This window comes from Cydia splendana, chromosome 11 (assembly GCF_910591565.1).
Source record: "Cydia splendana chromosome 11, ilCydSple1.2, whole genome shotgun sequence".
Lineage (NCBI taxonomy): Eukaryota > Metazoa > Arthropoda > Insecta > Lepidoptera > Tortricidae > Cydia > Cydia splendana.
In genome coordinates, this window is record NC_085970.1 from 19404392 (window position 1) to 19413546 (window position 9155).

Consider the following 9155-nt stretch of genomic DNA (forward strand, 5'->3'; position numbering starts at 1 on the left):
TGATATAAAATATACAGATTGAGAATATTCGCTAAAATCCTTGCTCGATACGACTTTAATTTCAAGAGCGTACTCCCATCTTAAAAGCCGGCAACGCAGTTACAACTACTGGTGTTACAGGTGTCCATTGGTGACGGTATTCGATTACCATCAGGCGATTCGTCTGCCCATTTACCTCCTATACTTACCAAAATAAAACATATTTTAGTTTTACTATCAATGTATTGCTACCAACTGTACCACTGTAGAAATTACGAAATGTAACATAAAGTTCTTCACAACAGTCATCGAACGATGACGGCCCCGGTTATCGATAATATCTCGTTTTCGTTTATTTTATTGCTTCTGACACTTGTAATCATCTCCAAGTTGTGTAAGTGCTACATTGTTATGAACTGACTTTATTGATAATGGCTTTTAAACATACACTTCGGAGTTCTGTCTTACCATGCCGTTGGAAAACCAGTTTGAATTTGGAATATGCGTGAGAATACGGTAATCGTATTTTATACAATCGTGATATAATGAAGAGTTTTTCAATCGAGTACCGTATCGAGTAGTAAGTAGTAATCGAGTTTTTCAATTGAAACCTAAGTAAGGGAAATATTTGTAAATCTATTTGTTTACATTTTCTTTTCTAAGAGTCAACAGAAATAATTTAATAAACTAGATATTTAATTTTATTGAACATCTAATATTTTATAGATCTAAAACCAATAATAAACCTGTAGTCTGTAAACAAAATCTACCCTCAAATGGCTCCTTAAGCCAGTTGAGGGTAGATGAAAAAAAAACATTACATGATCAAATAATGTAGGTTGAAGTCAGGTCGTTCAGTGACTGATCCAGGAGGGTTTTGTATTCGGTTGGTTAACCCGATATAACTACCCGAAAATGTACAAATTGTTTGTTTACTTTTATTTAAATACCTAAAGATACAAAGCCAACTAAACAATACAGAATAACAGATATTAATATATAGACAGCTCCTTGACCGGCTACATTTAGGCTGACCGTACTAATATGAAGTCATACGGCATTATATTACCTAATTAACATACATGCGAAGGTTGCTAATCAAGTCATAAAGTTTAAGGTTTTTTAAATTTAACTATAGATTTGTTATGATTATAACTGTCAAAATATGTTGAACTTACTCAATATATTGGTTTTGTCAAGGTAGAAGTTTGAAGTAGGTAGTTTTGTAACTTTTTTTATGGTTGCGTTGTTTTATTTATTTTTAACCCCTGATGCAAAAAGAGGGGTGTTATAAGTGAGACCGCTAAGTGTGTGTGTCTGTCTGTGGCATCGTAGCTCTTAAAAGTGTAAACCGTTGAACAAAAAATAAAAAAATAATAATATAATAAAATAGTTTAAATTCGATTAAGTGTAAACCGATTTGAATAGGTACAGTTTTTTAGGGTTCCGTACCCAAAGGGTAAAAACGGGGACCCTATTACTACGACTCCACTGTCCGTCTGTCCGTCACCAGGCTGTATCTCATGAACCGTGATAGCTAGGCAATTGAAATTTTCACAGATGATGTATTTCTGTTGCCGCTATAACAACAAATACTAAAAAGTACGGAACCCTCAGTTGGCGAATCCGCCTCGCACTTGGCGGGTTTTTTTTATTTGAAAGCTAGTTTTATAGCGGTGGTTCTTATGCATGTTTTATCAAAAGCGGTTCATTCATTTGATCGCGTTGACTGTACAACAAAACCCTAAAAAAGGTTTAGTACGAATACGAATGCAGTAAGGTACAGTCCCCATCAGATATATCGGAGCAGCCAAGGCGCTCACAAATATCTGATCACGCCTCTATTATCAAGGCGTTAGGCGTGTTCAGATATTTTTGAGCACCTCGGCCGCTCCGATATATCTGATGGCGGCTGTACATAAAAATGTCAATATCACGTAAACAAGACAATATCCAGTTCATTAACACCACGTTTACAATTTAAACTTTTATAGTAAACTCGTATTACGAATTGTGGACGAAGTGGGCCATGGTCGTGACATCACGGATCCTCGACCGGTCGGACTGGTCGCGCGATCTGTCGCACGATTTGTCGGGCAGATGCGGCGAAACGCGCGGCCTGGTATTATGTACAATGTATTTAGTCATTCGAGTATTACTAATTTACCAATAGGTAGAGTATTACACGTATTTAGTCATTAGAGTTATTAATTTTAAGGATAACTCACGCTAGACCGGGCAGCGCCCGAGCCGAAGCGTCCGACATGTCATTTTCTATGAATGCTGATCGGTGATCACGTGGTACTGCCCCAGCCCGGTCTAGCGTGAATCATCGTTTAAAGAGAAGTCTAAGGAATAAATCAAATCAAATCCTCATAGAATATTATAAAATACTAAGATTGTATAGCGTCATGTTTTCATGCTAATTGTACTGCACTGTAAACTACACTCCTCTGTTCTCTTCTATCATCTTTTTACTCCTTCTGTCTCTTTCTCGCTCCTTTCGTACTTGGCAGTGTCGCGGCCCTTCAGGCCGCGACACTGATCCCACTCATACCACAAACTGTAACTGGCCCCAGGCGCGGCCAAACAGTGTAAGCCATGTAAAAAAAAAAAAAATCAAATCAAATGAAATATCATTTATTATCAGGCAACTAAGGTCCATAGATACATACCTACCTTACAAACTAACATACATACAATAGTAAAATCTTACAAGCTAAAAATTATTATAAATGTGCCCTCCAGTTTTGATAGCAGAAATAAATAGCTTAGCTGTGCTTTAAAATGCGTAATCACTGTATTGTCTATCGCAATTTTTTTAACACATTAGATAACAGTACTACTTATGTATGTGCAGAATTCTCACCTCTTCACTCTGTCCCCCTAGCCTAGCGCATGCGTACTGATGTCCCGTCGGAAGCTTTCCAAAATTGCGAAATTTCCAGCTAAATTTCGCTTGCTTGACTATGCCTATAATAATGCCTGGTGACACATATAATAATACCTACTACTTACTGACAATAACCCTATGAGAATAACCGGACAAGTGCGAGTCGGACTCGCGCACAAAGAGTTCCGTAAGTTCCATTACGCCAAAAACGGCAAAAAAAATCGCGTTCGTTGTATGGTAGCCCCACTTAAATATTTATTATAATCTGTTTTCAGTATTTGTTGTTATAGCGGCAACTGAAATACATCATCTGTGAAAATTTCAACTGCCTAGCTATCACGGTTCATGAAATACAGCCTGGTGACAGACAGACAGACAGACAGACGGACGGACGTCACGTGGAGTCTTAGTAATAGGGTCCCGTTTTTACCCTTTGGGTACGGAACCCTAAAAATCAACAAATCATCGGACTTCGGAATAGTCTATTTTCACAGTAATTTCCTGCTTCCAACTTTGTTATTGTTCAATGGCTTTACGCATTATTACACAACAATGCGTAAAGCCATAGAGCCAAGTATCGATTATTCACAATCCAATCGATTATCGGTAATCGATATTAGACAAAGAGACAATGAAATTAGTGTTTTTGTATGTGTATGGAATGAGAAAAACTTAGGGGATACAAGACAATGCAGACAATAACATATAATTACTTCGCACCATACTTAGTTGCTTGAGAGTACATGTTTGTAGTCTTTGCATATTAATGAAATATTTTGGTCCGCCGGACGGTATCGGCCTGTCAGTTAGAACAAAATTTTGTCAGTTCCGAACAACTGACAGGCCGATACCGTCCGGCGGACTGTTAATCAGTGGGCCCCTACTATTATCACTTGTCTAACATGGTATATATTTATTACAAGTTTACGTTATGTACATATGTATCAATGTCTTTTCTAAGCAAAAATTTCCACTCGCTTGCCATAAGGACGCTTTGACCGAGGTTATTCGTATAATCCAAGCAAATTTCGTGCTTATGGTAAGCGACAGAGTGGGACCTTTGACTAGACTTCGACACATAATTATTCGTCAATAAAAGATAAACATAATGTTTTAGCTTTAATGACAGCATAAATGACAGTCATCTATAGTGCCATCAAAACAAGAATTTAATTCATTAATTATAAATTAAGAGCAAAAAATCGGGCAAGTGCGAGTCGGACTCGCGCACGAAGGGTTCCGTACCATATAAAAAAAAAAACAAAAAAAAAAGCAAAAAAAAAAACGGTCACCCATCCAAGTACTGACCACTCCCGACGTTGCTTAACTTTGGTCAAAAATCACGTTTGTTGTATGGGAGCCCCATTTAAATCTTTATTTTATTCTGTTTTTAGTATTTGTTGTTATAGCGGCAACAGAAATACATCATCTGTGAAAATTTCAACTGTCTAGCTATCACGGTTCGTGAGATACAGCCTGGTGACAGACGGACGGACGGACGGACGGACGGACGGACGGACGGGCGGACGGACGGACGGACGGACGGACAGTGAAGTCTTAGTAATAGGGTCCCGTTTTACCCTTTGGGTACGGAACCCTAAAAAGCAGCTTAATGTCAGGATCGCACGTACCGAGTAGAGTGGCGAGACAGTAAAACGAAGTATGAAATTGTTACTCGGCCGAGTAAAATTCCATACTTACTTCGTTTTACTGTCTCGTGTACATTTACTTTTACATATACGTGTAACCGAGCCCATATATGATTTAAAAACATTTCGAGATAACTAGTACCAAAATTAATCGAAATGCCAACGTACCTAATCCTAACCACAGTACACAGCATAAGCTGCAATTCGAACCAACTATCAACCAATTTAAATTTGTTTTCTACTCTCGCACGTCTTAAAATAGTTTTCCGAAGTTTACTAGGCCAATTGTTACTCCGTAGTAAAAACTACGCCTGTGCCGTCTGTGGAAACACGCGGAAGCGGGGGTCACACCGCCGACCTCACGAGGGAGACGGCTGCAATTAAGCTCGTGATCGGCCATTTTAACTATTACGTAGGTATGTATTTTATAAAAGACTGGCGACCCATTCCTTTAAAAGGATTTATTTTTCCCGTAAGCCAATATCTTGGAACGTTGGAACATTTAAATGTTGAGGTATTTTTACCATCCCATTTTTTCACGTTGAATCATCTGTATCATCTCATTTTACATAAAATATACTTTTATACGAATTAAATGAACCTATAAAGGACCCAATCATAAAAAAATGCCCCATCCAACAGTTCGGCCTGCGGCATGGACCCCATTACACTGGCTATGGCATATACATGGGAAAAAAGTCAAAGGTTATGTTAAGTCAAGTTAAGTCAAATCTTTAATAATAATATCCCTTCAAGTGGCGGCCAACCCGTGAATGGTCGATGCGAAAACCAGTAATTTAAATTTAGTGTTGACGTATTTAGAGGTGAAATTGAACGCATTTAACTATAGTTACGCTCTTCTAGCGCCCAAAATTAGGTAGCGAGTTAGAGAAGGATAGCATACCATAAGAAACACAAAAACACTTGGTATAAAATTTGTTGGTGAGCACCATTGATTCGGGAGCGACCGCCTAGTCCGAGGTCGGTCTTGTTTTTTAAGAGGTTGTTTTGTAAAAGAAATTGTATCTTAGGTCCCTTTTATTGATTTAATCTTAAAGATAAAAGTCTTTCTTTGATAATTAAATAGCAATTACCTCCAATAATCAATTAGTTTTATGGTGGTAGTCATTTTTAACAAGGAAGCTGGAAAATTGTCATTCTTCTGGAGTTTGATTACGTCTGGCCAAATTTATAAACATTAGAATAATTAAGTTGCATTTTCGCTGGCGCCACTTGAAGGCATATAATAATTTCAGCCTATATACGTCCCACTGCAGGGCACAGGCCTCCTCTCATGCGCGAGAGGGCTTGGGCTATAGTCCCCACGCTAGCCCAATGCGGATTGGGGACTTCACATACACCTTTGAATTTCTTCGCAGTATGCAGGTTTCCTCACGATGTTTTCCTTCACCGAAAAGCTAGTGGGCAAATGATATTTCGTACATAAGTTCCGAAAAACACATTGGTACGAGCCAGGATTTGAACCCGCGACCTCCGGATTGAAAGTCGGACGTCATATCCACTCGGCCACCACCGCGCAAGTAAAAACTTTATTTAAAAAAAAATACTTTGCAAGATACGGTCCGAATTGCAGATATTAGGTACTATTTGTCAACCATAGTAAATCTACTATGGTGAAGAGTAAAAAGGTTATGTGAAATATTTTGGAATTATCATACACGCATGATGGAACTTTACACTATGCCCTTAAACGAAGGAGTAAAGCGTTTGATATAACATCCGCATATTGCATAAAGATGAAGATGATTGTTCCGAAAGACCCACACGCACAACGCACATAAAATTGTGTCCATTGTAAACATCTTAAAGCAGGTTGCTTCACTGTACGTCTACCACCAGTTTGACACTGACATATTCGCTAGCATGTGCGTAACTTACTTTCTATGCATCTTGCTCGTACTATAGCATATTAATGCGAGCGAGATGTACAAAAAGCAAGTTACGCACTTACGCAGACGCATGGTATAATAATATACTCCGCCTGGTACTCCATTCCGAGATTCGCGTATGACCTAACTGACACACGCCTACGTCATCATGCTGTTTACAGGTTCTCAAACTTTGAAATGTGGGAGAATTTTAACCAACGGTGAAAATTATTTTAACGGCATTAATTTTAAGTTATTCATGTAGAAACATAGTAAAATAAAACAAATCTAATGTATTAAATTAAACTTTATTTATCTATACAAGACAAACGTTTGAAAAACTAATTCACAGTTAATCAATAAACGGTGTTCGACACTTTAAGCAATTTTCGTTTTAATTTCTTAGGGGGGCTGCTTGCGTTAACAAGCAAACATAGAACATAAAATTTTATCATTAATAGTAATTATTGTCGATAATTACGTATACATACCATTTTTACATATTGTTTTCAGTCCACAATAGCGAAGCCATTCATTGGCTACGGATTCATTATTCGGAAACGTATAAAATCTGATTATACTGCCCTTTTTACTCCTACTCTTACAGTTCCGAATAGAACAGCCAACCATTTTCGTAACAAAACATTAATTACCAAGCTTACGACGTGAAAAGTTTGGAAAACTCTGCGACTGCTGACACTGAGCGAGAAGGAAATAACAATTAACACGCGTTCGACAAGGATGACGGTCAGGGCATGAAGTTATCTAGATCCGAATTGTCAAATGTCCTCAGCGCTATCCTGTGTTGCCAGTAGTATAAACAGAATTACCCGAAAGTCTGAAATTTCTTTCGTGAATCGGAAGATATTGCTAACGAGTAATTAAAAATGACGTGTTATTGTAAAATTTAAGCTAAAATACATATAAATGAAAATTATAAAATTATAAAGAAATATTTTAACTTATTAACCATAGGTATAATGTACCCATGTAACATGTTATGTTGAAATAAAGTGGCAATGTTATTGTGACGTAATCGCGTGTCACTCTGGGAATGGAAGACCATGTTTTATTAGACCATGCGCAGACGTTAGCGAATATGTCAGTTTGACGCTGCTAAGGCAGTCGTGGTAAGATTACGGATTTGGACAATAAGGTAAATCTTTTATCGAAATGTTTTATGATGATGACGCTCTCCTGACCGATTTCGGCCACAGCGACTGTGTGCTCTGGAGAAGGCAATTTTTAACTCGTGTTATTAGAGTGTAGCTGATCCACTCTCTGGAGCGCCCTTAGGTGGCTTACGTACCCTATCTTCTTGCAAATTTTTTTTTCTTCGTCGTTACCTCATGACTGAGGGTCGTGACCGCCATAAGTTGCGTTTTCTTGGATTGCTCTCCAACCTGGCCGATCTTCTGCCTTCCGCATAGAGCCCTGGAACTTGACGCGTGTGACTGCCTCTTGCTAAATACTCGAGCGCAATTTGGGCACGCCAGCGCACTACCTACATATTAAATATATCGTTATAGGGAATTGAGGTTGGCGGCCGAGCCTTACGGCGCGATTCAGGAAATGAATTAGAGATTCACTAGATATGAAATAGCAAAGATATGTGACGTTCCACGGCAAAAGGTACCATTGCCCCGGCTGAATATTGGAGCGGCGTTAATAATAGCGTAAGCGCCAGCCGCCATAAGGCACCTTTTGCCGTTGAACGTCACATATCTTTACTATTTCATATCAAGTGAATCTCTAATTAATTTCCCGAATCGCGCCGTTAAGCTCATCTTGTTTTTTGTCGAGCTCACTGCGGCGTTCAGTCTCAAAAACAGTAACTCGATCATAAGTGAGACGCCGCCATTCTGGCCGCTGCGTTTAAGGTTTGTTACAATAGTGTATATGGTATTCGGATTCCGAGTTATATGTCGGTATGTTGTAGGGACGCGACGTATTTAGAATGGTATTTATGACATAAATGGAGTAGTTTTGCTACTTGAAAGCAATGTTAAGTCTTTTTTAGAATCATTATATAGATTGATTGATTAACAATATCTTAAGTGGGTCAAAAACGCTCGGGAATACTGGTGTATTTTCTGTTGACTGGACAATACGAAAGTTAACAATTTGGATACATTTTACTGTGGTTTTAAACAAACAGTTTTTTATGGAGTCAGGTTAAAATATACCTATAAGGACCCAGAAAGAAAATTAGGCTTTGTAGTCCATTTATTTTATAATGTCCACAGTAACTTATACTTATAAAGTTTTTGACCTAGTTCCTATGACATTATATGACCACTTCTTATAGATAAGACGGGATGAGCATTGCTACCAGGAAAAACTAGATTAAGGGTCTATTGCACGAAACTCTCTGTCACCGTTAAAGCGTCCGCTAAATTTTATTATATGGGAATTTTAATAGTTCTCTGTACGGTGATGTTAATCAGTTTGTTAAGAATGGTTGGTGCAACTGGCCCTAAATATGATTTAGCGCCACTCACACCATCTCACTAACCCGAGGTTAACCGGTTAAACCGTTAACCCAGTGTCAAATTGTACTGTACGGCTACCACCAGTTTTGACATTGACATAACGCTCACGTTTACGTAACTTACTTTCTATGCATCTCGCTCGTACTCGCATATTAGTGCAAGCGAGATGTACAGAAAGTAAATTACGTAGACGTGAGCGTTATGTCAACGTCAAAACTGGTGGTAGCCGCACTGGTAACCATGGTAACTCCAG